Source organism: Nicotiana sylvestris, chromosome 4 (genome assembly GCF_000393655.2).
Source record: "Nicotiana sylvestris chromosome 4, ASM39365v2, whole genome shotgun sequence".
In the NCBI taxonomy this organism is placed as follows: Eukaryota; Viridiplantae; Streptophyta; class Magnoliopsida; order Solanales; family Solanaceae; genus Nicotiana; species Nicotiana sylvestris.
This window is the reverse complement of record NC_091060.1, coordinates 52,048,860-52,057,182: the sequence shown is the minus strand read 5'-3', so window position 1 is coordinate 52,057,182 and position 8,323 is coordinate 52,048,860. Positions and strand designations below refer to the sequence as shown.

Sequence of the window (8,323 nt, the reverse complement as noted above, 5' to 3'; positions counted from 1 at the left end):
AAAACACCAAAAAGATTTTTTTATTTTATTTTTAGGTAGTGTAGTAACTCCCCCTTGGTTTTTCTTTGGGCCACAGTTCTTTTCCAAGGGTTTAGTTTGAACCGGGTATAGGTAGTTTTTGTTTATTTTAGTTCTTTTTAGTTTTTAAATTAGGACTAATGGGCTGCGAGCTAAATTCGAAGGAAAGCCCTTAGCATTGATACACCTGAGCACGATAGACACTAGAGTATAACGCCTAGCTTCATTGGTTGAATCCTGTTAGAGTGCCTTAATTTGTACGTTTGTATCTAACTTGAACGCTCAAAAGAGACTGTCTTGATAAACCAATCCGGAGTGAGTCATGTGCCATGTGTGTATGAGTTTTACTGTGTTCCATGTTTCATATTTAATGCTTAGAACTTGCCCTGTGTGTTTGCAAAGCGAAATAGTAGTCTCTTTTAGTTTTAGAAGTGATATAGACATTTCTTTGTTGAACCAAACATATAAAATAAACCCACCTGAAGGCAATACATCTTAGTTAACCCTGTTGAGCCTATAAGCCTATTTCTTTGGCAACCACATTGTAAACCTTACCCAATTGTTTGAATAGCCTGCTGTTTGAACCTTTTTACCTCCCAATAAGCACTTGAATAGTAGTGAAAATATGCAAAACCTAAAGTGTGGAGTGGTGGTTTGGTTTTTGAGTGGAACCATTGAGATAGAGAAAAGATGTGGAACTTTGAAGCATAAAAGAAAAAGCACCACGAAAAAAAAACATATATATATGGGTTATAAATAATTATAGTGGTTGATAAGTGGTGGCTTCTACAAATTGCACCTAATGGATGAGGATGTTTTAAACAAATGAGGTGGAGTGTTTGGTTGGCACAACTATGATCTTTAAGTTTAATGTAACTGTATTAAAAGTGCTTAGGGAGGTTAGTCACTGTATCTAAATATATCCTACCCGTCCCTTAGACTACATTACAACCAAGTAAAGTCCTATTGATCTTAGACTGATTGGGCTCAATTAGTAGAGTATTACACTACGGGCAAGCCTATGGTGCTTCTTTGGCATGTGAATGTTCTTTCTGAGAGTAAGCGAATTTTGTCTATCTTAGTTCCCACTTCTTCTAATTATCATTATATGTGGAACTACTCTCTGGTGTGATGTGAGGGCATGTGATTCACAAAGGAAAGGTAAGTATTGACTCTTGTATAGGGCGGTTTGAGTAAGTGCTAATATTGCATGGCAGAGAAGGTTTGACTCTTGAGGTAAAGGTTGTTCACTACTAGGTGCAACTTTTGTAAAAATGTTCATGGTGTGAATCGTTAAGGGAAAAGCTTAGGGAAGGAATTTCTTGATGGAGTGTGGTGGATTGCTCGAGGACTAGCAATAGTTTAAGTGTGGGGTGTTGATAGTAGGCTATATAGTTAACATTTACACCTTAAGATGACCATACTTTGTTGTTGTTTTATAGATAAATTGCCAACAAAATGCTCTAAATAGTGTTCTTTTGTGCCACATGGAATATTATATGAGAGGAAGCAACATGTAGTGTTTCAGAGGCGATAATGTGAAGAAAACACCCACTCGAGAAGTACACAAGCACAAAGAAGCAAAAAATAGCCTGGGCAAGAAGGCCACCGCGACCGCGACAGGTTAATGAAGTGAGGCAGAAAGGTTAGCTTTCACCGCAGTCGACCGCGACCGCGGTGCACTGTTCACACAGCTGGAAGTTTGAGGACCAAAGTGTAATTTTGGGGAAACTTTTGTAAAACCCTCATAAGCTTTGGAAACTCGCCCAACTTGATGCTAAGATAATTTTAGACTACTTTTGGAGGCAAGAACAAGAGTGAGAAGATCAACCAAACATTAGAGTTTTTCTATCTCCTTTTAATTTTTTCAATTTTACATTATAAACAATTTAGTAATTTTCTTTTATTTTTTTATGAGTAGCTATACACTTATCTAGGGTTGATGGAACCAATTGTTGGTTGAAATATTGACTTAAGTTGTTATAATCGAGCCGGATTTATGATATGATTGTTCAACTACGTTTTGTATGGTGATTAATTGAATGGGCCCTTGATTAATCGTGTCTAATTACCTTATATTGCTTGAGAAAGAATATTAGGTTAGATAGCTGTTGAACAACACCACTTTTGGGTAACTGAAGAGATTCATTACTTGAACTTAAAAGTGGGTTTAGAGATAACAAAACTTTGGTGGGATAATTTAGAGTTGCATAACTATTGTCAGCCAGAGTAGTTCGAGAGAATGCTCTAGTAAATTATTGTAGTTGATCGAGAGATAATTACGATAACCCATAACTCTTAATCCTCATAGAGTATTACGGCGAGATTATAGCGGAAGAGTCAAGACCTAAACTAGCAATTGGGGAAATCACTGCTCTAGACCTTTTTACCATTGAATTATCTTTGTTTTAGCTTACTGTTGTTTTAATTGTAGTTGAAGTATTTAAACAAAAACCCAATCTTTATTGATCAAAAATATTGCATCTAGAGATTGATTGAGTTGATAATAACATTGCCGAAGCGTGTAATATATAGGTTAATTCCCTGAGGATTCGATTCCGGACATAAAACCGGATTATATTTGCAACGACTGCTTTGTCCTTTAAAATGCATAGTTGGGCATTATCAGTTATAAATAGAATTGTATTTATGGTGAATGTCTATATTTAGAGATATTTTTGGGTTTATTACTTGGTGGCTGAGTCACTTTCCCCCATAAATAGAGGGGTTCTATTCCATTATAATTGATCTCAAAAATCAATAAGAATTCTCTTTCCCTACTTTTCTCTGAAATACTCTTCTTCTTTTAATGTTTTACAGTCCTAGCAACAACTGCAAAAAAGGTAAAGGCATTACGAAACATGGAAGTGGAATATGAGAGGGTATTTGGAAAAGGACTTCACTTACGATTGAAGTTCCATATCTCCGGGAATAGCATTTTTCCCCTAGGGATGACGTCCAAGGTTCTCAATTTGACAAACCGGCTCATCCAGCCTCGATCTTTATCCTCGCCGTTACTAGCAAAGAAGGCCTTTTTTGATCGACATTGGAGCTTGATGAGCCCTCAAAACAACTGAGCCCGATACAACCAAATGAGATGGTTGAGGGTAAACTCTAATCCCTCGGCCTCGCTGGAGAAATAGAGCAGTATAATCACGATACGCCAAAATGAGGGATGGAACTGGCCAAGAGTAACCTCATACCTTTTGCAAAAGTCAATCACTACTGGATCAAGGGGACCCATCGTGAAGAGGTAAGTGTAAACACTTAATAACCCCTCCACGTGAGTAGTGATGCTCTCCTCGGGGTCGGGGATCTGTACCACGACTTCGTCGTCCTAACCACAGTCCTTCTTCATGGCCTTAAGATGCTTCTTCGATATTGAACTAATATATCGAGATACATGTTTGCATCGGCCAGGGATATTGTGGGATTTTCAATATTGAAATCCTTCTTTATCACACAGGGGACGGGAATGATTTCGTGAAGGGCCAACGACACAAGTTTGGCCGTCCGGGAAGAAGAAGAAGAAGATGCCTTCTCTTTTTAGGGGACTGTTTTAGAAGTTTTGGCCATGGTTTTAAGTTAAGAGATGCAGAAGGTAGCGGAGCGTGGTGTTTTCTGGGAGCTTGGCGTTTTCCAGCACTTAAAGGGAGGTGGAAACAGATGATGAGAGAAGATGAAGAGGAAAGGGGATCAGAGTGAATGTAATGAAGAAGTACAATTCTTAATTCAAAGAAGGAGCCTCATATTTATAGATGAGCGTCGGCGGCGCTAGTGGCCGATCATTACTGGCATGTATTTAATGTTTTGGGGAAGCAAATCGGCGAGACGTTTTTGGTCACTTCGAGCGCGTACATCACGGGAATGACGTCATCATCAGAGACTTCGGAAAATCGAAGTTCAAATTGTTTCTTATTATCTTACTCTAAGAAACGCGGGTACTATCTATATACGGTCGAAATCAGGTATGCCCAATTTTCCGGCCTCGAGGGGTCGCCTTAAACCCGAGTTTAGGATGGATCGAGTTCGAGCTTGGTGGACCAGGCTAAAATTCGATGACAGAGTACAGGGCTCAAAGAACTAAGTGTTCGAGGAACGCCGGAGCCTAATATGACTGGCCTCGAGATAATGCCGTCATGAATTTGTAACGGAATGAGTAAGATTCCTTCCACGTCCCCAAGATCGTGGCGTAAATCCCGAAATAGATTTGTACGAATTCGTACTAGGCGGTTAGACAACTGTCCCAATAAGATTCTTTAATGTAAATAGAAATGTACCTTATTTAGGGTTCCCCTATTATATAAAGGGGACCCAATCGTTTGTAAACATCATCAATCATTGGCAAAGAATATACTCTCTTACTTTCTCCCTCATTGTTCATTAGATTTGTCTTTTAGCTTTATTATTCTTGCTTTACTGTTCTTGATTCACCTCGAGGTCACTTTGGCTCGAGGTCGAGACTGGCTTAAATACTAGTTTTTGTTTTACTTACTTCCTTCATTTATACTCTAGATTTCTTGGTTATTAATTAGTATTGAACTAAATCACGTATTTTTTAAAACCATAAATCAAGTTTAATTGTTACTCGTACTTTCGAGGTAAACAGCCTTAAATTCAAGTGGTAGATCGGAACACATTACAAGTAGAATAGGGAGACATCTATTATGCAAAATCATAATTACATTATTATACGACATAAGATTCAATCCATCAATCAGTTCTCCGAATTACAAAACATGAATATCTGAATGAACATAAGATTGAAAATCCTGAGTACATATATTCCTTCATTATACTGCTCGATATTTAATAAAAGCATCCGTAGTTGTTGCATGCCACAAATAAAAATACATAAAATGCACTAATTGTATAAGCTGAAAGATATTAAAGAAAAGACTTAACATAAAAAAGCTGCAAAAGTAGTGTTGAACTGATCGATCTTTAATTGGTTTTCAGTTGTGTCTTGGAGGGTGATGCCTTGGTGATTTATAATCTGCTGTAAATGCAACAAATTCAGCCCTTTCTTTCTTCCCTCCAGATTGCGAAAGTGGACGTCTGCTCATAATTTGTTCACCTTTTACGTTTACATTTAAACCCACCCTCTCTTGCTTGGTTGCTACTATATTAATATCTTCTTTCATGAATTTTCCTGTATATGCCTTTTGGGATCCTTTCATTTTATTTCCTCTTATCACAGCTGCTTCATGTTCTCCACCAGTATTTGCCTATGATATCCAAAATAAATAACAAATTATAAAATCATAAACTGTGTAATCTAAAAATGTGTAAACTGAAAATATATCAATATTTATAATTAACCTGTATATATTCACGGATAATGTAAGAAAAAGTTACATTGCTAGATTACCTAAAAGATAATTACAGATGTTCATCTATAAGAAATGGGACTAACATGGAAAATAAGACAGGTTACATGTTATAACAGATCAAAATACATTGTACAAAAACTTTTTACTATCTGTGTACACGTCAAAACTTTATATGAATAGGGAAAGGAAACAAATTAAACGAAATGAATGTTTCATTACAAACAAAACCTCTCTATTTGGTGCTGAATTGCGTCTTTTATTTGCACCACGACCTATACTCAAATCTCCTGCAAAATATAGGCTATTAAATCCTAGAAGTATAGATTTCTAGTAATACATTTTAGTTCTCAAGAGTAGAACATCCAAAATGAAATAATGAAAGAAAAACATTTATACCTTGGTAAGAACTCGTGCTTGGGAGAATATGAGCAATTAAGATTAGGAGTACTAGTAAGCATAAAATTCTAATAGGCAGCATTCTTCTTCTTCTTCTTCTTCTTCTTTATTTGGGGTATGTCTGTTTTTTTCAAGCATCTAAAGACAGAGAATGAATGCAAGAATACAAAGTGATCTTTATAGGGAGAGTACAGAAGTCAAACATATGTTGTAAATACCAAAAACTTCCACGTTTCGCAAATCCCAAGTTAATGCAGAAGACTAGGGCTCCAAATTTAAAACTTCAAATTCACGTTAACAAATTAAGTACGTACATTTACAAAGGGGACCAAGTTAATTTGCATGCATTCCAATTATAAAAGATTTTTCGTGAAAATTTGGTGATGATCCATGTGTCACTCAAGTTACCAGTTCTAGGATCTCGAGATTGTTGAGAAATTCATCAAAAATACATTGACACCGATCAATGTATCTCTTTATTTTTTCTTCTTTGTGTATCTGGTATTCGATGTTGGGGACAATAATTTAAGTAAATAAAAAGCGTGACTTTTCTAACAACTTACAATAACAACAACAATTATAACAAGTCCAGTAAAATATTACAAGTATGATTTGGGGAGGATAAAGTGTATGTAGATCTTATCCCTATCTAGTGAATGTAGAGAAACTCTTTCCGAAAGATCCTCGTTTCAAAGGAAGTGAAAATGAAGCAACTTAAGTTTTTAAATGAAATATATATGGTCACACACTTCTACATGATATCAGATTAGATACATATCTTGATTCCGAATCTTATAACCACATATTATTAAAGAATTTCTACGTACTTAACTTATCATAAAGAGTCAAGCTCACACGTGAAGGAGCATATTAGAGATATTATAATTAAGTAAAATATAAAATTTTGCGCTCTCTAACAACTTCAACTTTTAAATGAGATGATCACACAGTTCTGTATTCGAATAATATTGATTAGATTAATCCAAATTTGAATCGAGAAAGCTTACTATGCAAGTAAACTGCTCTCTATGGAAATGGAATTCATTCCACCAGCTCAAATTAAACTCGATCTGCTATTAACGGGGGAGAGGTATCATTCAACTACAAGTAGGGGTAACAAACGGGCGGGTAGGATCAGATATGGACGGGTCGAAAGTAGGTAATACAAAACGGATAAATTATCCGATCCAACACTTATTTAATACGGATAAAAAATGAGTTAACCGGTGGATAATATGGATATTCATATTATCTATGACTACTTGAATATGATCACTTTTGGGAGAATTCCTATTCTCCTAAACTTGAGAAACCCCTAATTTGAGGCTTTACAAATATAAAAGTTAAACTCATTAGTTATCAATTGGCTACATAAATAATATAGTTATCCATATTGGACCTATTTTAAAAAAATTCATTATTTAATGGATAATATGGGTGGATAAATGTTTTTCATTTTGCCCCCCTAACAACAATTATAGAAATTCGAAGTGAATGAGTGGTTTAATTAGAACCGTTAATTACAAGTGGGGACTCAAACTGTTGGGGGGTGAGAAATATTGTACTATAACGTGGAGAGGAAGGTATAAGTGTTTCGTGCTTGTCTGCCGCCATGCACTCAACGAGAAGTGATTTTTCTGTCTTTTTTCTCCCAATGTATGGATCGCCTCCACTTTACTTTTTGCCATGTGTTTCTCCTTAAAAAGCAGTTTGTTTCTCTTTTGGGAATACTCTTCGTTGATACTGAGATAAAATAAATTAAAGAGGATGATGGGTAAAAGCTGGCCTAAAAACCATCGACATGGAACCGTTGTGTTTGAGTTAATCTGATTATTTAGGCTGTTTACTACTTTTTTTTCCACCTCACTAAAAAAAATAAAAATAGTGTTCGCTTGCATATGAGAATTGATAAGACTAATTTTGAAACCAAGGGGCCAGCAGCGACATAAGTTTTGAATCAAGAGCTCTTTAAACAGAAAAGTGAGTGCTACATTGAAATACTAGCAATTTATGATGGACTTTTATGAAAACATGGATAACTGAAATGACCACTTCTTCATTGAGTACTGTGGAAAAGTTTCCAATACCAATCTATTCATTTAATGTCACTGGGTACTTACTGAAAAAAGTGAGCAGCACTATCTATATCTACAAAAATACCCCTCTTAATATAATGATTTTTACAATATTATTTAAAAAGATAATTTGATTAAATTACCCTTGTAATTATTTGATCTCAAACTATTACTATTTTTACTTTTATGTTAATCTCTCTCGACGATATTAGAGTAAGGGTAAGAGTAGAAAAAATTAATTAAGTCATTTTTCTTTAAATTTTCTAAGATGACAAGAACTAATTACTTTTAATAACAATGATAACTAAAAAAAGAATCGGAGGGAGTAGTTATCTCAGAATACTTGACGTTCTACAAAATTAAAAAAGAACTATTTTTTTCAATTTGATACCTTTAGCATTAATAAAATGACCATTCACTGGAGAGATATTGAGGTGGAGAAGTGTGTACGGGTATCGGGGTAATGTCTACCCCGATTCCCCCGATGAGAGAACAAAGGGG

The 8,323-nt window shown here is 35.6% G+C and overlaps 1 non-coding gene across 1 annotated transcript; it reads right to left on the bottom strand.

The window, feature by feature from the left end:
- Nucleotides 1-4,746: 4,746 nt before the first annotated feature.
- On the bottom strand, nt 4,747-5,873 carry LOC104222232 (uncharacterized). The gene is made up of 3 exons (XR_011406543.1): nt 5,748-5,873; nt 5,580-5,638; nt 4,747-5,246 (listed from the first exon to the last, which is right to left on the bottom strand). It is a non-coding gene; the product is annotated as an uncharacterized protein (transcript).
- Nucleotides 5,874-8,323: the final 2,450 nt, after the last annotated feature.